The 23,689-nt window shown below is 40.4% G+C and overlaps 1 long non-coding RNA gene across 1 annotated transcript in view; it reads right to left on the bottom strand.

Annotated features, from left to right (window-relative positions):
- LOC127056400 (uncharacterized) overlaps positions 1-7,367 on the bottom strand; it is a 64,870-nt gene extending 57,503 nt beyond the window's left edge. Inside the window, exon 1 of the long non-coding RNA XR_007775800.1 lies at positions 7,283-7,367. This is a non-coding gene — a long non-coding RNA (uncharacterized LOC127056400). The remainder of the gene's footprint in view (positions 1-7,282) is intronic.
- Between the last annotated feature and the right edge of the window lie 16,322 nt (positions 7,368-23,689).

The raw sequence follows: 23,689 nt of genomic DNA on the forward strand, positions 1-23,689 counted from the left end.
TCACCCTCTCCCCCACCCAACCCCCTGCCCCAGGCCAGTGAAAGTGCGTGAGAGTTGGGAAGGGTGAACGAAGATGGGAGGATGGATGGAGTGAGTGGGGCTTCTGAAAGGAAGGGGCAGGGCAGGGGTGTTCGGTTTCGTGCAATTAGAAAGTTGGCAACCCTATCCAAGTGCAGCTTATCCTCTTACAGGAACATTAGTTGCCAGCATGCCTTTCAGGGAATTGGCCCTTTAAGATTGTCAGAGACCAGAAGCTGCAGCCTAAAGTGGCCATTTTACCACTGATTGCACAATCTCTCTCTTCCAGTTGATGAGCTCCTGTTTTGTTTTTTCCTTTGTATTCCTGAGGAGATGGTACAGTCACACAAAAAATAGTGTTCCTTCCAAATGTAAATTAATTTGCACCCCAAGTTAAGTTAGAAGAAAATGCTGAAGCTTCATTTACAAACTAGCAATTTATCACTAGCAATAACCAGTAAAAACTAGAGATGGCACAAAGCCTAACATCCAAACCCACCTCTAAGCCATCTGCAAGTCTGGAAGGGGCTGCCTTTAGGTATCTGATTCAGAGGCAAAGATGATTGAAGCTGATGTTTGCAAGCTTTCCACTAGTGGGAGCCATCATGTCATGAAAACAAGTTGTGAAAATTCAGCACTGCTTTTATGAACTGAAGGGGTTTGTGGATCCTCAATGCCTTGTTAACAGAGCTGGTAGTGGACCCCATAAAGGAAAATCTCAGCTTTCACTAGACAAAACAGTAAACCCCTAACCATTTTTCTGGTGATGAAGGTAACCTTGAAATGCAAACTGATTGATGGTGCAAAAAGAAGCAAATATTTGGGCTCTACCTCTGCAGCAGGAGGCTGGTGGGACCAAAATATTTAGGGGGGAGGTGTAAAGAAGAATCATCTATCTTAATTCTCTTCAAAATCTTCAGGCCTGCCATGTGCACAAAACTGTGGTTGTGATGGAATTTTTCATGGTTTCCTGGCTCATCCTGCTCTGCTGGACTCCAGCAAACGCCACAACACCAGCCCAGAGAGGCTCACTACGGTTTCAAGGCAGACTCCTACACCATTCAACTCCATGCCTCTGGAAAATGCCCAGCACAGTCCACAGCAGTGCAAAGGTCCCCTGTGCTTCCCTAGTATATATACACCCATTCATGAGATGGCCAACTAGGTTAGCAATTAGTGCCAGTTGTGGTGATGGTGGTTATTGTGATGTGGCCACTTCACTGAGAGCACCAAATACATTTCACATTGATCACCAAACAGCCATCACGTGATAACTTGCGGTTGCTGCTGCTCAAATTAATGTAATTTTAAGTATAGTTATTAATCCATAAAGAATGTTGTTCACTCTTTTTAATGTGACAGCATAATGGATGCTGCTCAAACTAAAGGGGAACAGATATTATTGAAATTACCGGTAATCTGTATCTGATAACCATGCAATATACATTTCATGTGATTCAGCTTACAAAAATGAAAGACTGATAAAGAAATATTAGTTTGGGGATAAAATTGAATGTGCTGAAGTGGCATAGTTAATAACATTCACTTTCATGTGCCCTTGAGCTGATTGTCATTGATAGAGCATTAGGTTTTGCACTTGTATTTTTGAATATTGAATGTATGCAGGTCTCCGGGTATTGCACAATAACACTTCTAATCAACCAGCAACAATACATTACTGGACACTTTTGGAGGTGTGTGGTTTTTACATTGATATTCATAAATTATACAGTTGACCTAATATCTGTGGATATTGAACGACATGATTTCAGGCTGCATATGTAAAATAAATCAGTGATTTTTTCAATCTCAAGTGTATCACAGAGAGGAAAAGAAATGAGTTAATGTATAATTCACACATTATGACCAAGAATGAAATTTCTAGGTTTAATATTATGAGTGGCTCTAAATCAAACCCACGCACTCTGATGATTGGTAATTTTTTTCGTCCATTGTTTTTGTCATTGGATTTATACACAAAAATTAATGGGCAATGGTGAATTATGAGGTTATTAGTGGGTTATATGATGTAATAAATCATGGAAATGAAGTGATTTATGTTACTGAAAACCTCAGACGTATGAGAACTTTGTTCTAAAGTTTCATATTTTCATTTTACTTAATACAAAGGTTCGGGCTACAAATTAAACCAGAGGGAAGGTTCCTTTTAGCCCTCTTCTCAGCTATCCATTTGTGAGTTGTTGATACTATATATTCATTATTTTTACCAACATCTGTGCAGGTGATAAGAACAGCAATTTATTTATGTGATTTAATTTGAAGGTTATTTTGCATACAGCTTCTAACTGTGAGATATAAGGAATACTGTGGAATTTTGTCCATGCCTCCTCCTTGGATTTCCTTCTTTTCTCTGTTCTCTTGAGTCCTTTCCCCCTATTCTTGAGCTCCTTCTTTTCTCCATATATCTCCCACTTGTCCACTGCTTTGTTTGTCTGTGCACACGTATATAGCAAAATAACTAGATTTACTTGGAATGAGGGCTAAATACCACCTAATCTATTGTACTGATAGTTTAGATATTGTGTTCAAATAATTTTTAATCTAAGTGCATTTCCAGCCCTCATTAGGTCTGGTCTTCCTCCTCCTCCTCCCCACTTTTCTGCCTTTCTTCATTTTCCTGATCATCTCTATCAAAGAATAGGGCCATGTTTTCAAAAGAATATGCACTTTTGTGCACATCTGACTTCCAAGCCACACATCTTTATGGACCTATAAATGCGGGTTTATGTGCACACATTTTAAAAAATCTGGCCCCATAATTTACATGCCACTGATGTGTATTTTTTTTTTAAGATTGACGGTCAAGTTCAAAGATGTGAAAAGCTGTAGGGTATCCACCTGTCACTCAAGGTGGCGCTGTTGTGTATCCCCCATACACTCATTCTCTTGGCGTGCAGTGGTCAGCTAAATATGCTATATATTTTTTGATTTTACTTGGAAGGCCTTGTCACTTAGAATCCCCACAAATCCCCTTCTCTCACATCAGATAATAGAGTTTTATTTTAGCTACCTGACCACAACGTCACCTCTTACTTACCAGACTACTTCCTCATTCAGAGAGAGGAGTGCCAACTACTAAGGCCACAGTCCTGCTAAGATTTAAGCACACAAATAATTGCATTCATGTGAGTGATCCCATTGACTTCACTGAGGCGACTGACATGTGTAAAGTAACACCCATACCTCTATGTTATTTGTTCTGAATAATGAAGCAAAGTAGTAAAGAACTTTGAAAGTCAATAGCTTTGGGGTTAGATTCTGCCATCCATATTCACACTGAGCAGTATCTTACTCCCATTGAAATGAATAGAACTGCTTGAATAGTCTTACTCAGAGTGAATAAGAGCAGCAGAATTTTGCCAGGAATATCTCTGTAAAATGTGTCTTTAAGTACTACATATTCCTTTCGAACCAGACGCTTTCAGTAGAACTATGCCAGGAGTGAGTTACTCGTCAACACAAGTGTATCAGAATCTGGCTTTATTGAATAAAATAATGCCTTAGTTGTCCTTTTCCATACTTACCTAAGATATTGATCCCTTGCTGCGAATGTGTTTTATCCAATTAATTTTGGCAAAAAAATCCAGGCATCATATCTACAGTATCACCTTACACTTAAAAGCAGCGCCTTAATAAAATGGAGATCATTCCTTTTTATAAAATGTGAGCAGCATTCCCTTCCCCACCATGCTTTTATGTCACTGAGGCAGATGTAATCAGAAAATGCCGGCAAGTCAGGCAGAAAATCAAAGCTCCTGGTCTTTTCAGTAAAGCACGGGTTCTTGTACTATTAAACTCCAGAGTGTTGGAAATCTCCCATACTGAGTCTTTGACTGTGTTCAGTTAGAAATCAAAGAATACAGGATGCTCCCTCATACATACAATTGACACCATTGTGGCTGGAGTTAAGCTTGACACTATATATTGTATATGCCAAGCCACTCAAGAGAGAAAAAATCGAACCTGTGAAAACAGAAGGGGTTTGTTACACTAGTCAGCTTATTGCTAAGGCCCTGGTCTCTCATGCCCCACTTCACCTCCTGTCCAATGAGGTCTGCTGATGTGGGGATCTGAAGAAACCACACAACTGTATACAATGTAAACCCAGAAGTGAAGCCTTTTAGGTGATTGTCTCAAATAATGTTAATTTATGTCACACTGTTTTCACTCAAGGATCTCAGAGCACTTTTACAAACATGAATTAAGCACCTTCAGACTAACAGTACCTGATGAGAAGTATCCATATACTTATGCTACAAATGGATAAACAAGGAACAAATTGATTTACCTAAATTGGTGGAGTTGTTAGCATAGTTGGGAGTAGAACACAGAACCCAATTCCTTGCTCTGAATACTAGATACATCTAGACTAGAAGTCCACGTAATTTTACTGCCTACATCTTCCTGTTGCCTCTGTGGCCCAAATGCTTCACCAGTATTCAGGGACTTGCAGGGTTGTTTCTGTTAAGATGAGAAATTGATCTTACAAGTAAGGTATGTTCTTTGATATAATCTTTTTTATTTACAAAAGTAATACAAAATGTTTCCCTGAACACAGTAGAAACAAATAACAGCAGGCAATGAGTTTCCTTGCTCAAAAATCTGAACATCTGCCACTCCAGCAAGCTCTGCGCCCAAAAGCTCACTCTGAGGGTATGTCTACATCTACAATTTTGCAGCGCTGGTTGTTACAGCTGTATTAGTACAGCTGTATAGGGCCAGCGCTGCAGAGTGGCCACACTTACAGCAACCAGTGCTGCAAGTGGTGTTAGACGTGGCCACACTGCAGCGCTGTTGGGCGGCTTCAAGGGGGGTTCGGGGAACGCGAGAGCAAACCGGGGAAGGAGACCAGCTTGATTACCAGAGGCTTCCTCAGGTATGCTGGGATACCTGCTTATTCCACGGAGGTCAAGAAAAGCGCTGGTAAGTGTCTACACTTGATTACCAGCGCTGGATCACCAGCGCTGGATCCTCTACACCAGAGACAAAACGGGAGTACGGCCAGCGCTGCAAACAGGGAGTTGCAGCGCTGGTGATGCCCTGCAGATGTGTACACCTCCTAAGTTGCAGCGCTGTAACCCCCTCACCAGCGCTGCAACTTTGTGATGTAGACAAGCCCTCAGGGACCCACAGCTCATAACTCCTGCAAAGTTTTCTGCCTTTAAACACACACAGGCTGCAAAACCAATATCCTAGTACCCATACTTGCAATCAGAGATCCCCGTCAATCCACTCAACATAGCTCTGACCTGACATGAGCCTTGGGCAGTCCCTCCATTGTTTATACTGTCTCTGCTATATAAGGGGTTTAATTGCTCTTTGCATTTGAATCTGAAAGAAGGATTGGCACATGCACTGACTTTAACAAGATCTGTCATTGTTTCTGGATTAAAGACTCACCTGATTGCAGCTATGAGCACCATTCAACATTACATTTCATTCCCATGAATGAATCAGTCGCTTAAAAACTCGACTGAAACAACCACACTCATTTCACATAGTGGAACAAATTCTGCATTAAGTTTCAATGGGAGTTATGTTTATGCAACTAAGAACAGAACTTAGCCCTTTACTTTTCATTAATACAGTGAGGAGGACTATAAGTGTACCTATGAATATATAAATACTGAAAGGACACACAGCCTCTAGAGTTGGAGCTTTAATTCACAAACACACTAATTGAAAGCTAAAAGTATCCTTTTTCATTATGCTTCTTCAAAGACAGAGTAGTGGTTAATATGGATTTAGCTCCACCTAGAGGATTCACTTGTAATGTTTATTATTTAAAAATTATTTCAGGTGCAGAAAAGAGATCTGTGAGGATGGCTTGCAGGCAAAAAGGGTGTTTTGATGCTGGATGCATCAGAAATGGGATAATTTTGGTTCATCTTTACAGAACCTTTGAACAGATTACAATGTGAGTGGGTTTTGTACACCCGGAATCTTGCTTTGGCTTTTGGGCCAGAATAAACAACAAAATTCAAAGGACTGGAGTCTGTTGAGTAATTCTTTACACCACCTGTGATGTCTCTATCTTTAGTGGAACTGAGCAGGATGCTACATTAGCACAGGGAGAGGGGATTCATTTTTTTCAACATTTTTCTGGTCAGTTTTTTTGTGGGTTTTGTTTTGTTTGTTTGTTTTTTCCAAAATAAAAATTGCTTAGAAAATTGGACCAGCTTTACTCAATATGAGTGAGGGCTTCCAAAAATGACTCCAGATAAAACCCAGCTGAACCATCATGTTTATCTAGTTTGAGCTGGATGAATACATTATAATTTTTACCAAAAAAAATCCTGGGTTTTACAAAAAGTATTTGTTTTTTTCCGATTTTCACTCTACTTTTGTATCATTCAAATATATAAAAATAGCTTGTTTTATTACAAAAATACCATATATTGCATGTGATATGCATTACGATAATACATTAGTCTGTGTGTATATGCAAAGCTGCCTGTTGAAGTAAGGCTATGTGTTAATTTAGAAGATACACACAATAAACAAACAGGCATACGTTCAAGCTCTGAAGTGCGTGCGCATCTGAATGTACTTATCAATCTCACGCCCCCCACGTACACATTTCAAGATGTTAGTAGAGAACGGTTTAAAGATCTAACACACTAAAATGGGAAGAAAACAACGGTCTGTACCAAAATACATTTCAGAACACAAAAAAGTAATTGAAAGTTTTAAAAAAACAAAAACAGGAAAAAAGGATGAAGTTGAGTGTATGTGCTGCAAAGGGTGTGGCCCAAGTATTAAATGTAAATATTTATAAGCTAATAGTTCTTAGTCTACAACAGTAAACTGTTTATTCAAATGAAAAGTTTAGTTTGGGAATCAGAGAGCTATTGTTTTCTTAAACTCAAAGGTAATGTTTTTTCAGTTCTCTTTTAGTTCTGCAGCAAACCACATCGAATTCCATTCATGAAAGCATTAATCTACTGAATATTTTTTTCCCTGTCCTTCCGTCCACAAAAATAAGCCCCAATATTTACCCAGTAAAATTATTAATAGTTTTTTCTACTGATTTTCATTTGTTTTTTGTTGTAGTAATAAACACTGATAAATTCCCAGGAAAAATTAAATAAAGACTGAAAATGAAGGGCCCTAATTATAATCAATAGGTCAAAAGTCTCTAAATGAACAACACTGGCACACCCGACCCCACATAGACAAACTACTCCCATAACCTGCTGTAAGTACAGAAAAGAGATCATATGCTTCATATTCCTCCTCCTACCTCAGAGTACCCCAACAGCTCAGCCAGTCTCCTGGTCATCTCCCAATCATCCCTCTTCATCCAGGACAAGCCTATGAAAACTGGTCGGTTTCACAGCAGAAGGTCATCAAATGTAGGCTTCAGTGAGATAAAACTTAGTACAGCAGCTATGGAAACAAATGGAAAACCATCCCAACAGATACAACATACAGTGTGGTTTATGGAGTCTCCTTCCTAGTATGCAATTGAGAGGAATACGCCGTTGGCTCTATTCCTGCCATTCTAAGAAGAATGGAGCTTCACTGTCCCTGAGCTGGGTATATCCTGAATTCCAGGATTTTTAAAAGTCTGGGCAGGGCTGTGGCCCTCCCTCTAAAGTACATCTAGGGAACAGATCTCTTCACTGGTGCCCACTGTGGACCTGGAGGGGAACAAAGAGGATCACCCAGTCTCAGTAGGGGTCACCCAATAAGGAGCATGACTTGAAGACATCTAAGGTAAGTACTGGGTGTTTTGTGGTATGTTTAGCAGAGGGGGTGCAAGAGAAGCCGTCTGCCTATAAAACCACAACAACGCACTCTGCGACATACAATGGGCTTTGATTAGGCTCCCACTGTGATGTTCTATACCTTGGGGGAGCGTACTGTAACCCCTATATTCCTCATTTTCATATAATTGTGATCTTAAATATAAAGTATGCCTTGTAAGCTATCAGGGGAAACATTATGATTTTCTGAAAGTCATTTCTCTATCCATATATATGTATTATTAATGTATATGAAATTGTGAGAATTATGTTGTATGGTGGTAAATTGTGGAATCAGCCAGATATTAGTTCCCCAGAGGCAACAGCAAGGAAAATAATCAACACCCAGGCGGGAGTGTCAAACAACCCATCAACAATCATTGTCCAGCAAGGCAGCTACAATGCAATGACTCACCTGCATGAGGCCACACCAGGGGAATTGCTCAACCTTGCTTGGAGAGACTCAGCAATGCCCCCCAGACATGCCTGGACGTGTGCTCCTCAAGCACATGGACTGAGAGTATAAAACAGACAAAGTGGACACATACGGGGCCCTTCGCCATTTAACTGCAAAGCAATTTCTTAATCTGCTGTGCCACTATGTGGGCTGATGTATAAATACATGTCTTAGAGTAGGGTAGTAGCATAGCATAAAGCATTCTGCTCACAGTTCCATTCCAGCTAGACCCATAGTTCAGTTACTAATGTCACACCAAACATATGAACTCCATCCAGACCAGGGCATATATTTCATTAGCATGGTGTAATTATCCGTTCAAGAAGAGGCACGGACCTTTTAATTGATCCTTAGCTTTTATGCGTGACACACGAGCAGAGCTAAGTAAAGCTAGTTCTTTAACAGAAATTTCTCCATTTAATGCTAGGGTATTGAAGATCTTTGTCTGAATATGCACATTAGCTACTAGATGTGATGCTGCGAGCTAACAAAGCTAGTACTCTGCAGTGTATTGACAGAAAGGAGACATTTCAGACTCTGGAGCTCTACCTCCTTGCAGGAATTTGATTTCCTGACTGAGAGGGTTTCACACTTGGGTGCCTTTCCTGGGCTGTGAAAGATGATGGATTTCGATGTTTGGCCTCATGATTATTTTTTAAGTGCAACCAAGTAGCTATTGTCGGGCAAATGCAGCCACAGTGTAACTTCATTGACCTCAGTAGAGTTATCCAGGGAATACATTTGGCCCACTAAATTTAGTCCATTTAGGCAATCTGAAACACTCCCCCAAATACTTTAAACTCAGCAATTTATTTCAAAAACTCACTTTTGTGACTAACTGTAAATTAATCACAAATAACCTAAGTTTGGTTATAATATACATTAATATGTTTTTCTCAGCTTGCATACATAATGAAAGACTGTAAGAATTTCTCTGGCATTACTATAATTTTCTCGTTATAGCTTCTCTGCCCCCAAATGAAAAACAGGCAGGCATATAGGAAGATCTAGTCCAAACCAAAGGGTGTTTGCATTTCCAGGCACCAATTCTGAAATTGATATTGTATGAGCAGATTGCTGCACCCATGTGGTGCCCCCCCTGATTTTAAGGGGCTTTGCACCAATGCATTAGTCCAGCCACATGCTTTCAGTTGCAGGTTCAGAGCCAAGGGACCAAAGGAAAAAGCTGACTAAGTGTGGATGGCAGGAGACTTGCATATAGGGAATGCAGCAAAGAGTCCTGTGGCACTTATAGACTAACAGACGTATTGGAGCACAAGCTTTCGTGAGTGAATACCCACTTCGTCCCATGCATCCGACGAAGTGGGTATTCACCCACGAAAGCTCATGCTCCAATACATCTGTTAGTCTATAAGGTGCTACAAGACTCCTTGCTGCTTTTACAGATCCAGACTAACACGGTTATCCCTCTGACATAGGGAATGGTGTCAGGATGATGACTGGCACCCATCTTGTTAGTCCCAATTAGAGGAGGTTTTGTCTCATGTAAAAGTGTCCCCATCTGCCCTCCAGCCTTGTCCGCTTTATTTCTTAATTGTAAATGCAAATTTTTAAAAAATTACTAATAAGCTACGAAAGAGATTTCTAGGAGTGATATGAATGTGCAAAGGATTGTAGTGATATCTTCTCTGATGAAATTACACGTTTGATTGATAAAGGTAATAGTGTTGATGTAGCATACGTAGATTTCTGTGATCTATTGGACCAGGTTACTGCATGACATTTTGATTAAAAAATTAGAACGGTATAAAATTAACATGGTACACATTAAATAGATTAAAAGCTGACTAATTGATAGGTCTAAAAATGTAGTTGTAAATGGGGAAGCATCACTGAACAGGTGAGTTTCTAGGAGGGTCCCCAGGGATTTGCTCTTGGCCCTACACTATTTAACATTTGAATTAATGATAATACAAGAGGAAAAAACATAAAATTGTCACTGATAAAGTTTGCAGATGACACAAAAATTGGAGGAGTGGTAAATAATCAGGAGGACAGGTCGCTGATTCAGAGTTATCTGGATCATTTGGTAAACTGGGCTCAAGCAAACAATAAGTGTTTTAGTATTGCAAAATGTAAATGTATAGATCTAGGAACAAACAACATAGGCTGTACTACAGGATTGGAGGTTCTATCCTGCAAAGGAGTGATTCTGAAAAAGAGTTGGGGGTCCTGGTAAATAATGAGCTGACCATAAGCCCCAAGGTGATTCCGTGGCAAAAAGGGGTAATGTGATCCTTCAATGAATAAACAGGAGAATCTCAAGTAAGAGTGGAGAGGTTATTTCACCTATGTATTTTGCATTTGTGCAACTGCTGCTGGACTACTGTGTCCATTTCAAGAAGGATGTTGATAAATTGGTGAGGGTTCAGAGAAGAGCCACGAGAATGATTAACAGATTGGAAAACCTACCTTGTAGTGATTGGCTCAAGGAGTTCAATCTCTTTACCTTAACAATAAGAAGGTTAGACTACCAGTAGTTTAAGCACACTCTTTTCCAGAGTTCCACTCTTGTGGGCACCCTGGTTTCTAGTTTACCCTTTCAGGGACACATGATAGTTGAAACAAATAGACACAAACTTTGCAAAAGGTTTTCTAAAACAATTGCTCTGTACTTTAGCCAGTATAAGGCGCATACAGAGCTAGGTAAAACAATAAACATGTACGACATGCCATTCCCCACCTCATTCTCCTCACCACTCTGGTGTGTTCTTTCGCTTTAGGTTAGCTTTTTTCAAGGTTCCAGGTCCTCTCTTCAGGATTTCACTCCTCCAGGTCAGGCTCCTCTTCTAAATCCTGGAGTCTCTTTTCTGCCCCGTAGCCATTTTCCCTTAGCTTGGGCTGTTCCTGCACTCAACAGGTCCCCTATTTACTCATTTTTATTTCCTCTGTTTGTGTTTTTAAACCCCTGTCCTGACACCTCTTTGTCCCCTTCTAGAAATTTTTCTACTCCTTAACACCCTAGCTCTCTGCAGACAAGCTGGAGAAAACTGGTTTCAGCTAGGCTGCAGCCATCCTATTATTGTGTTTAGGCAAGCTCTTTTCAGGTGTTGATGGTCTCTCGCAGCCATCCTATTCAGAGACAGACAGGTGACCATCCCTGTCTCCTTAGCATAAACAGTATGAGGCAACAATACCGTATAGATCATTTTAAGAGCTCAAACATAGTCTCAAACATAATTCATAATCTGTACATAGACACATTCCACAAATCATGTCACCCCCCACAAGCTGGAATTTACTTGGTGAACAGCTTCCAAGAGCTATGAAGCAGATTCTGATACCCTTACCATTTTGGGAAGCACCTTGCTCCACGAATAGCTTCTTTGACTTCAGTGACTGGTACTGTTCTGTATGACTAAGGGTATTGGACTCCAGAGCTAAGGCAACTGCAGAAATATAAAATAGAGTTAAATTCATTGGACAGATTATTCACTATGAATAATTCAACCAGCTCTAGCTACAAACTTACTACATCAGAGACTTGTGCAAGTGGGAGTCCCAACAGGGGGATGCTATAAGAACCGAGATAATTTCCTTTACAAAAGGTTGGCTCTTGTAGTTATTTTCAGTTTGGGATCTCATTGATCTCCCAGTAGAATCTCCCAGTGAGGAACAAAACCCTTCCCTTTATAGCAGGCATCAGTATAATTCAAGCTGTCTGCCAGTGATTAAATTCACTACTTTAATAACAGGTGGTGAAGCTTTATTTTTTTTAAGTCAGTTATGTCATGGATCAGAAGGGCTGTTTGTGCAGCACTGTGCAAGTCTCAGATCAGGAGAGATTCAGTTCGATGGCAGTTCGGCCCAGAAGAGAGGTTGTTAGATGTGTGAATCCTGTAATTCTGTGTAGACTAGGTAAGGGAGGACTCGGGGGACAAGGATGTGGGAGAGAATCACTAGGGGATTAGGTGGGGAGACAGAGGAGAGATCAGAGGGTCCTACTGGAGAGTATCAGGGAGGGATGAGCAGCTAATGTGATGCCGTTGAAAAGAAGGATGGTGCAGTGGTTAGGAGCAGCCAGAACAGGGTGCCACTTGAGGGTAGCCACCCGAGGTGAGCAACCCCCGCATCTGACACTCCGCGCCCAACCCACTGCCCCGAGTCCTCTCACTCACTCAAAATCCCTCCCAGAGCCTGCACTCCACCCCCTCCCATGCCCCAACTCCCTGCCTGCCCCACGTCAACCGGACTATGAACCAGAATTTCAATGAAGATCAGAAATGCTGGTTTATAGAGCTTTCCGGCTGGTGAAATGCCAGATAAAAACAGCTTTTACTGTACATGGTTTCTGCCTTTAGCGCCCCCAGTATAAGAATTATTCCAGCACCACTGGACTTGGGAGACCTGGGTTAAATTTCCTGCTCTCTCACAGACTGCCTGTGTAACCTTGGGCAAGTGACTTAGTCTCTCTGTGCCTCAGTTCTCCATATCGAAATACGGATAACAACACTTACCTCTTTCATAGGGGTGTTGTGAGGATAAAGACATTAAAGAGTCTGAGCACTTGCATACCTCGGCAAAGGGGGCCATATAAATACTGAAGATAGATATTGGAGAGGAGGTTTCCCTTTATAGCAAAATGGGCTACTATCCATAAATATTTCATACATGTGGACTGTTCCATGACTGTTTGATACAGTCTGTATAGATCCACCTCACTGCAGTGGAAAATCCGAAAGGAATTATGTTGCCTGGACAAGCTATCATCCATTCCCAACTCCCCCAGGTCCAATCTGGAGTGGGAGGAAAGGAGTTTAAAGCTACCATCACTGTACTCAACAGATGAACTCTTCACGATCACCCGATCTCCCCGCATCTCTCCTCTTCCATCCAAATCCCACTCCTCACCCATCTCTTAGCAGAAAGCAGTCGTCAGTTCCTCTCTTCCCAACTACTTTGTCCATATTTGGATTAAGGAGTGTGAGGTTCTCCACACCCAATTTACCTCATTCTAGTCCTTTCCTGAAGGACCAGCCTCTTCAAATAGATTCTTCTTCTATGGCAGGCCCCAACCTCTGGTGATGATGTGATAACTAGGGCTGGCTTGAGAAAGAAAATTTCATTTAATGAAAAACATCAAGATTTCACCATTTGGTTCCATTTCACATTGGGATGAAACTGAGACCCTTCCAAAAAAATTGTGAAAAAAGCAGACACACCTAAGAATAGCTTAGGTTCATGAAAACATCAGTTTTGATGAACTTCTCCCACATCCCAGGGGAGTGCCCAAACCACCAGGTTATTTGACTACTCTAGGATGCAGCTTTCTCAGAATTTCCTGTTGGAGCTATACTATTTTGTATAAATAATTATATATTCCTTAAGACAGAGAGAAAGACAGAGAGACAGTCAGACAGGCTTTAGGGCTGGTGGTTCAAGCACTCACATGGCATGGGGGAGATGTCCTCAAATCTGATATTTTGCCATCGAAATATATGGTTTCAATTAAATATTTTGTCAAAAAAATTCAAAAGCAACTCTAGTAAGAACCTGTGTTAATTGGGGCTGGGGATTTTACCTACAAAAATAACTTAGGAAATTCAGCTGGAGACCCCCAGAAAGCTAAAAAATAACAACATAAATGATGGGCCCGATTTTGCCCCTTTTACACCAACACAACGTATGGTTTTAGGTAACTTCATGGAAGTCAGTGGAAATGTGTGTATGTCTGTCTGTCTGCTGTCGTACATGCTGGAAGGTGTTGTTTCCTATAAGGAGTTAAAATGCCATATGGAAAGCAAAGGTATCTGACAGGCTGACTTACTAAGAGCCTGGATAAGTGAGTTCATTTCTCCCCAGCACTGTGGACATCAGGATAATTAGATCAGGCACTAAGCAACATTTACAGAATTGGTGTCACTGATCTTGGCTAAATGAAAAAGCTTTGTGGATTCATGGCTACACATTTCTCTTTTAGCAACCTCTGGCTAATTAGCCTAAAATGTCTCACCTGTGTCAATTCTATGGTTACATAAAGATAAAGATAATTATTTGTAGTTCTTTGCATCTTTAGTTTTAAAAGGCTGTTTCTGTTAATTGGCTCTGAGCATGAGCTAAAATGCATTTAAAAGGGTCTGGAAACATACCCATTAGATATTATTTAAACCTTTGCTATAGCAAAGTTCAGAGCTAATTAGAAGCCTTACAAGATCTGAAGCATCTCTTAGAAATGTAATAGTGACCTGGTACAAAGCTTAGAGTTCTCCTCAAAAAAGTTCTACTAACATAGTTACTCTTTTGTTTATGCTGTCAAGATGAAATAGACTGTTCCATATACAGTATAGATTATGAGGGCTTTATATTTTCTAAACAATAAAATATAGTATGGAATGAAATTTATAGTTGTATGTGTGATATAGAGTAAAAAATTTGCCTTTATTAATTTGTCAACTTTGAGAGCTAATTCAGATTTATTCTGTGAGTGAGAAGTCATTTATTGACCACAGGACTGTAACTCATTGCAATAAAAAGGCATGTTCAATATTGCAATATTATGAATGTGTGTAAAAAGATGATTACAACAGCATATTTGAAGTAGCAGCTACTGGTTTAGAAGTCGTATCTTAAAAATCACTTTAAGCCCAAAAGTACATCATGAGTTACTTCTGAGAGGAAGTTCTTTAATTATACTCTCTTTGCATGGCAATAAAGAGACTATCGGGGTTATTCTATTTTAGAGTTCTTTGCCATTTCAAAGGATCTTAGTATATTTCCTCAAAATTTTGAACTAGCAAAAATTGTTAATTTTAGTGCTCAAGACTGTCATTTACCTTGAGGTTAACTGCCTGGAATTCTTCCAGTTAGGCACATTCCCTCACCATTGAGCCAATCTTAGAAGTGCCACACACAGAGTAACCAACATGAGGGCCCTGTACCGCCACCTTGTTACCCATCCCCACCCCAGTTCCACTGGAGGTGTACCACCAAGGATTCCCACACTGTGAGCCTCCCTTGCACCCCCCTTCAGGGAACATTCCATAGGATGGAGGCATTACCACAGAAAAGTGAATACACCTTGAGTTGTATTAATTTTTCAAGGTATTTTCCATGAGGCTTGGGGTGGGGCTGGGAATGGCTATGGCTACAATCCACCCAAACCCACTCCCAGTCCTCCCCATTCTTTATTCTCAGCCCGGCCCTTCCCACTCAGGGGTCTCTGGGTCTGTGGAGAGTCTGTCCAAGACCAAGGGTGGTGCTGTGGAGGCACAACACGTCCTCCTCCTTCTGAACATGCAGAATGAGTCCCTGCTATGTAGGCAACTATTAGGACAATGGTGTCCCATGCCTCAGATGTGGATCAGATCACAAGCAGTTTATCACATGACCTGACACACAAAGCAACACAGGGAATAAACTAGGAAAGTACAATTTAGATGGGGCTACTATAAGGTGGGTGCATAACTGGCTGGATAACCGTACTCAGAGAGTAGTTGTTAATGGCTCCTAATCCTGCTTGAAAGGTATAACAAGTGGGGTTCCGCAGGGCTCTGTTTTGGGACCGGTTCTGTTCAATATCTTCATCAACGATTTAGATGTTGGCATAGAAAATATGCTTATTAAGTTTGCGGACGATACCAAACTGGGATGGATTGCAACTGCTTTGGAGGACAGGGTCAAAATTCAAAATGATCTGGACAAATTGGAGAAATAGTCTGAGATAAACAGGATGAAGTTCAATAAAGATAAATGCAAAGTGCTCCACCTAGGAAGGAACAATCAGTTTCACACATACAGAATGGGAAGAGACTGTCTAGGGAGGAGTATGGCAGAAAGAGATCTAGGGGTCATAGTAGACCACAAGCTTAATATGAGTCAACAGTGTGATACTGTTGCAAAAAAAGCAAACGTGATTCTGGGATGCCTTAACGGGTGTGTTGTAAACAAGACACGAGAAGTCATTCTTCCGCTTTACTCTGCGCTGGTTAGGCCTCAACTGGAATATTGTGTCCAGTTCTGGGCACCACATTTCAAGAAAGATGTGGAGAAATTGGAGAGGGTCCAGAGAAGAGCAACAAGAATGATTAAAGGTCTTAAGAACATGACCTATGAAGGAAGGCTGAAGGAATTGGGTTTGTTTAGTTTGGAAAAGAGAAGACTGAGAGGAGACATGATAGCAGTTTTCAGGTATCTAAAAGGGTGTCATCAGGAGGAGGGAGAAAACTTGTTCACCTTAGCCTCCGATGATAGAACAAGAAGCAATGGGCTTAAACTGCAGCAAGGGAGATTTAGGTTGGACATTAGGAAAAAGTTCCTAACTGTCAGGGTAGTTAAACACTGGAATAGATTGCCTAGGGAAGTTGTGGAATCTCCATCTCTGGAGATATTTAAGAGTAGGTTAGATAAATGTCTATTAGGGATGGTCTAGACAGTATTTGGTCCTGCCATGAGGGCAGGGGACTGGACTCGATGACCTCTCGAGGTCCCTTCCAGTCCTAGAGTCTATGAGTCTATGAATGCTGAGCAAATGGATCAGAGCCTCCAGCATCTCTTCCCATTTTTCCAAGTGGGGGGGAAAGGAGACCTGACTCCCTCCCTCTCAGCAGCCAGGAGAGGGGAGATAGTGTCTGATGGAGCTAAAAAGACCTACAATATACTTGTCAAGCAATGTGTTGATGTTTCATTGGAATGTTTGCACCACAGTATTGCCCCAACTCATACTGACCTCATCTCAGGAGAACACAGTGCCATAACTCAGATACCATCGTGAACTCTAATTCTGCAACTATATAGCTTCCTGTGATGTCATTTGTTGATTCAGTGGCTCCCCATCTCTGTAAGGGCCTGATCCAAAGCCCAACAAAGTCAATGAAAACACTATCATTGATTTCAATAAGCTTTGGGTAAGGATCGCTAGATTGACTACCGTTAACGGAGCTTCTGAGTGCAAGGGCTGAAGATGGCAGGAAAGATAACCTCCATGGGAAATGTGTTACATCTTGTCCGGTAATTCAATAGTTGTTACTTTGGATAGACTGTTTAGCTGACCATTTTATAAAAGTGGGGAAAACTGAATTATTTGGGGGAAATTCTATGCTCTGTGTTATCCAGGTCAGACTACATGGACACAATGGTCCCTTCTGGCCTTAGAATCTATGAATCCATGACATTGGCATTACAGCTGTTCTCTTATTTGCCAGTTCATGTTGTTTATGTTCATTCGTGTTCAGGATGTTTCTTTAAGAATGGCTTCAGACAAAATGATTACATTGTGAGGAGATGAGCTGTCTTGGATTTACGTCACAATCCATCTGCCTGTTATAAACAGGCTGCTTGCTTCATGCAGTTTCTGCCTCATTAGGTAGGCAGTAATACTGACTGCATTGCATTTAGCTTCCTCATTGCATTTGACCTTCTGTAGTTTTATTCCACACAAAATATTTTGGAATTTGTTCCTCCTTCCACCCACTGCAACAACAAACCCTGACTCTTCTCTGCTACTTCTGACAGCAGGACTAGAGTATTGCATCTTTTAGCAGGGTCTCAGCTCGAATCTGAAATAGGTTAGTCCCACAAACTTCAAAATAGCATTCGCAGTGTGGTTCTGGATCAGGATCAAATCTTTTGTGCAGTTCAGGTTCATCTCTTCAAGCTGCAGATCTAGTTTTCTTTCTAGAGCAGATACAGAAAATGCAAACATTTTCCCCATAGGCTACAGACCGTTGTTTCACAGGATAGTCTGGATTCAGTAGTTTCTTTCCTTTAAAAATATGCATTATGATGAATCTGCCGCTAGATGCCAGTGTAGTATAGAAGATAATCACTAGTAAAGTAGAGGCTTGCGGCTGTAGAATTCTCATTACTGCAGTAATATAATTAAAAACTCCCTTCTGGTGAGTCATAAGAATTGCTATTTGCCTGCAAAAATTCAGGTCAGGTCACCTGAATTATTTAATCAATAAAAGCTTCTCATGCCATGGAAAGGGAAAGAAGTAAATTTGATATAAATGACTAAAATAAAAACTGTGTTTGTAATATACTTGAAGAACAGCTCTATGGAGTTCAATAACTTGTCTCTCTCACCAACAGAGGTTGGTCCAATAAAAGATATTACCACATCCACCTTCTCTCTAAAATAAAAATGTGATCAACCACAAGTACACACTTTATAGGTAGGCCTTGAAAGATGAGATTTTTACTGGTAAATGTCCATAACTATATATCATTTTGCCATACGCACACAAACAAATGAAAAAAATGTTTCCATCAATAATAATCAAAAGGTATCTGTATAGGCAAAGTAAGAAAAATGCCACTTGAGAACTTATTAGAGTTTGATTTAAGGATATTTGCTCTACATATTTTGACATTTGAGGTTGGCAATGTGTGTTTTAGCTTTAACATCTACTGCCATTCCATAATTATTGTCTGACCTCCCCATTTTCTGACACACACACATACATTTTTTCCTACAAGTGTGAAAATTTAAATAAATAAAAGTAGGGAAAGTGCTAAAAATAAACATTGATATTATCTATCTAAATTATAAAAAAATTAAAAATTGATTTCTTTGTAGCCATGTGTAGCTTAGTGAACTTCAAAAGGAAACTCTGACATGCTGGATATTAGAACTACCTGGGCTAATCAACATGTGTCAAAAAACCTGAAAAGTGGCCATAAGTAAAAGTCAAGAGACTGTGAATAAATTAACTCTTCAAGGCAAAGAGTGAGAATTTTTAGATGAAATGGCTGCTGTGTTCATAGCTTAGGGGTTTAATGACTGCTGAGCAAAAGGGAAACTAAAAAGACTATATTCATGAACTCCATTAAGTCTCATGGCATTTTGGCAGCGGGTCCTTCAGTGCTGCAGAAGACCCAGAGCGAGAGAAGGACCAACTGCCAAAGTGCCACCGAAGACCCGGACCGCTGCCGAATCGGGCCCCGTAGTTCCTGAGGCCGGCCCTGAGAGCCTGAGCTCTCATTGAATTTCAGTGGGAGCTGGACACCGGATTCCCTTAATCTCCTTTGAAAATGTTAGTATTACAGTATCTTTCCCACTGCTGTAGGAGGGAGTAGTTGGATAATAGGGAGAGGACATGGGAAAAGCAGCAAAAAAGAAAAGGTTTTCTTCTTCTGAAATTATTGTACTTCTCCTAACCTGCTCAGCTGGGTGCAACAGTATGTATGGTAGGTGCATTAACAGAATATATTCCACTGCATTGAATGCTTCTGTAGGTGTTAATTCCTATCCATATTGCATTTTGCACTAAATATAAGTCTTTGAGAACACTGGCTAGTGGACAATAAAGTAGAAAAACTATTGGATTTATTATTTCTATAAAGGACAAGGGAAAGATGGAACCTGTTTACTCAAAGAACTGGCTTCCTTAGGTTCTACACCAGCTGTGGCACCATGCTGTTCTTTAGGAGAAAGTTTACTGGGCAGCAGCTCAGTGTCAGAGGTCAACAGAGCAACAGCAAAAGATGCATCATGTTCCTGGGAGCTCAGTGGAGGCAACTTGGGAAGATAGTTAACAAAGCTGTGGGAATAAGACTCATGCTGCTGCTATTCTTTGCTCTTTTGAGAGTTTTTTTTTATTACATTTTAATGAGCAGAGAGAAGGTATAAAGATATACAGACTGTAACAGCGGCATGAGAAGAAACAAAAGACTAGATGGTGGGTTTTAAGCTTGTCTGAATGTGAGAGGGGTTGAGAACGCAGTGGCACACTGATAGTAGCTCCCAGAAGCAATAGGAGAGCAAACTCAGGATTGGTCTGCATTACAAAGTTAGGTTGATTAAAGCTACCTTGCACAGACCTATTTATGAATGTATCTACACTCAAAATTGGTCTCCCACTAATATAAGTGCCCAGATATGGTGATGAAATAACACCACCTCCCTGAACGGCGTTGAATTAGGGTGGATGTACTATGGTTGATGCAGAGTGAGCGTAGACAAGGGGTTTTTCCATCACTGTTGTAAATCCACTCCTTCAACAAGCAGTAGCTAGCTCAATGGAAGAATTCTTTCAGTGGCCTAGCTGTGTCTACAGTAGGGTTTAGGTCAACCTAATTATGTCACATGAGGTCTGAAAATGTGCACAGCCCTGAGTGATGTAGGTATATCCACCTAAGTTTTAGGTGTAAACCAGGTCTTGGTCTCCATTGCCTTCCTCTTTCTGTAGCCATTGCTACTTATGCAAAGTGGATATGAAACTACCTTTTGGCAGCCTCCTCAGCCATGCAGTTCAGGAGGAGGAGAGAAGGTGGTCCAAGATGCTGCTGTATTGCATTGGGGGGACCTGTAACCAATGCACCACCTTTCTCTCTGCTGGTCCCTGCCTGCTCCCAGGTGGAGTGGGGAGAAGAGTAGGAGCGGGGAATAGGAAGGAAGTGGAATGAAGAGTATTTCACTCTCTAAATGTTGTGTTGATCCTTGTCTGCCATGGAAATTTTCTAAAGTAGCTTCGTGTTGATATTTTGGCAGCACAACACTGGCATGAATTTCTGGATTGGTGGGGAGGTCAGAGGGAGCCATTTCTGCAAACTGTTTTGAAAACATGGCTTTTTTTGTTCATGTAGACAGAGGTTTATTGCAAGAATACATCACTCTTAGCCAAGTTTATTTCATCCCTGACCTTATGACCACAGCTAAACTTGCTATTCCTGGAGGCATCATTCAGAATTCAGTGCCATACTCGTCATGGGCCATGAGTCACAAATGTAATGCTAATGCAATTTTAAGATAACAGTGAATTTTCTCACATCCTGGTAAGGTAATTAATTTGCCACAATGTCCAGTATTGCATCCCAAACAAATATGAAATGAGAGACCTTTCCAAATTAAGTAAGTGACTAAGAGCCCAAGATTCAGTTCAGTTTATCTACTAACCTTACACTGAAAGATTTTTCATTAGCTCTTTTTGAAAAGAATGAAGTCATAAGCATTCTAGAAGTTACAAATCCCCTTGGATCTCACCATGATTTCACTCAGAATCTGCCATATCTTTGTTTTAGAGGCACTTTTGAGTGGGTTTTCAGACAGAAGGAAGAGAGATGACCTTAGAGCTTTAACTTGACTGGCAAGGTGCCATTGCTTGAGGCAAATTTCAGGAATAACTGTGTTTGTAGCTAAATGTTCTGAATAGGGCATATTACCTATCTCATCTGCTCCATAAGGAATTTTCAATACTTGAAGAAAAGATGCATTGTACAGAGCAGATCCTTACAGTATATTTTGTACTCAAGTCCTCTGAGTAGTTACTTACTCCTCAGGCAGTCCCATTGATTTTGATGGGAGTAATGTAAAATTCAGTGGGAGGAAGGGAAGCAGAATCTGGCTTTATGTTTCTGAATGTGAGGGGGTTGAGAAGGGTGTGGCACCCTGACAGTAGCTCCCAAAAACAATAGGAGAGCAAACTCAGGACTGGTCTACAAAGTTAGGTTGATGTAAGCCGCCTTGCACCAACCTATTTATGCATGTGTCTCTCATTAATGTAAGTTATGGCAATGCACCTCCCTGAATGGCATTGAAATACAACCAAAGTTTACATTTCATTCCAGCTGGTACACGTCATGTTTTCTAACTATATTCAGTGTCTAATTATTTCAAAACAGAAAGTGTGGTCATAGAAAAATGTTATAATAAGCATTAACAAGGAGAAAATAAAACAGATGGGTCACAGCAAATGGTCAGCTCAGAAAGAGAGAATCAAGCAGAATTCAATTCTGAACTCTTACAGAAAAATCCCTCACTGGACTGTGAATGAAATAACAGGTACCTAGCTGTGATGCATACAATGGTGGCAGCTGTCAGCCTGTTAGCAGGTAAGGCGTTTAGAAAGTGAATAAATTAAAAGAGATGGTGGAACCATTAGAAGAACTGGATAAATAGAGATCTCAGTGCAAAAAAGATGATTAACCACAAAGGTTAAAGGAAAGGGGACCTCAGCAGATCTCAGAAAATTTAATGGCAGTATTGAGAGGAACTTGAGGAAGATGAAAAGAAAGCCACTGATAATGAGCTCACATCGGTTAAGGATTGCTCCAAGGAGCATACTGATATCAACATGTAATTCAGATAAAAATTCCATTCGAGAGACCAGAGTTTGACAGATATAGAATGATACACATGGGGAGGATACAGAATATTTTAGGAAGAATCAGTTAAGGAAGAGAGGTGAAGTTATCCTTTGTCCTGAATCAGATAATATCATTAACAAACAATGAAAGAAATCCTCTAAGGGGTCTATCATAGTATTCCTGATGCAGGCAGTGTTTTCACTGAAGCCAATGGGAGTTTTGCCTACTTAAGTAGATGGGTTTGAAACTGTCCACATGTCACAGAGTAGAGAATCTAAGAGAAATAGATAATTGCTGCAATCATTTTCCTTCAGAATAAAGATAGCAAAAGTGCAGTGTGTGGCTTACATTTTTTGGCATATAACCCTCAATTAATTCACTGAAATGTTAAATTATATACAACCAACAAAAAAAGGATCCTACCTAACAGACTCCAAATGAATGACTGGTGAAACCCAAGCAGATTTAAACTACTTTCATGCAGTGCCAACAACTGATTTTTTAAGTTTTTTAACCCAGTGAGCTATCCGGAATTCCATGAGGCCTGGAGCTAGTTTCAAGTTCCAGTCATCTCTGGTTTCTTGAGCAATATACATGTATACAGTGCAAAGATTTTTTCAACATGCAGTACAAAAAGAAGGTCAAAAGACTGGAGAAAGCAGGGTGGAAGTACAATACTTTTGCATCTGATCTTGCAAATCTTATTGTTGCATAAAATAAATGTTACAGTTTCAAATGAACACTCAGTGACATCAACGTGAGTCTCTCCATCGGTTTCAGTAGGTGTTAGATAACATCTACATAAAGTAGAAAATTTCTCCTAGATTAGTTTGTTTTTCCTTAGGAGTTTATAACATTCCCATTTCTAGAGGGATGGACTGACCCCTCAAACCCTCAGAGTAAGGTGACAAACTACCCTGTCACAGTAATCAACTAATAAAAGAAAGCAAAGGAAATGGATGAGACTGGATTTCAATGTTTTATACACCGTTTATAGTCCCAAATGGCTGTCTTTTCAGGTTAGTAGCTAAATTTCACCACAGTTCAGGAGGCCTAGTAGCTTACATTTGTAAAGTATTTGGTTTTGTGTCTTTGGTCATATATTTTATTCCAAAGAACATATGGATACCAATTATAACCCAGATTTTTTTGTATATGTAACTTGAAGTAGAAAAAACCCAGATTCACAATCAGCTAGCTCATCCGTTACACAAAACAAATAAACCAATTTTAGTAAGTTGAAATGGCTTTTAAGATACAGTATGACACTCCATTTCTCAATAGATTATATCAGGATGTGCTTGATGGCATAGGTGAATGAAACCACTCTGCTATGATTTATATGTACCAGGAGTGTCAACCTTAATGTTACCAGTGGTCAATTTTCACTTTCGCATTT

The sequence above is a fragment of the Gopherus flavomarginatus genome, chromosome 8 (genome assembly GCF_025201925.1).
Source record: "Gopherus flavomarginatus isolate rGopFla2 chromosome 8, rGopFla2.mat.asm, whole genome shotgun sequence".
In the NCBI taxonomy this organism is placed as follows: Eukaryota; Metazoa; Chordata; order Testudines; family Testudinidae; genus Gopherus; species Gopherus flavomarginatus.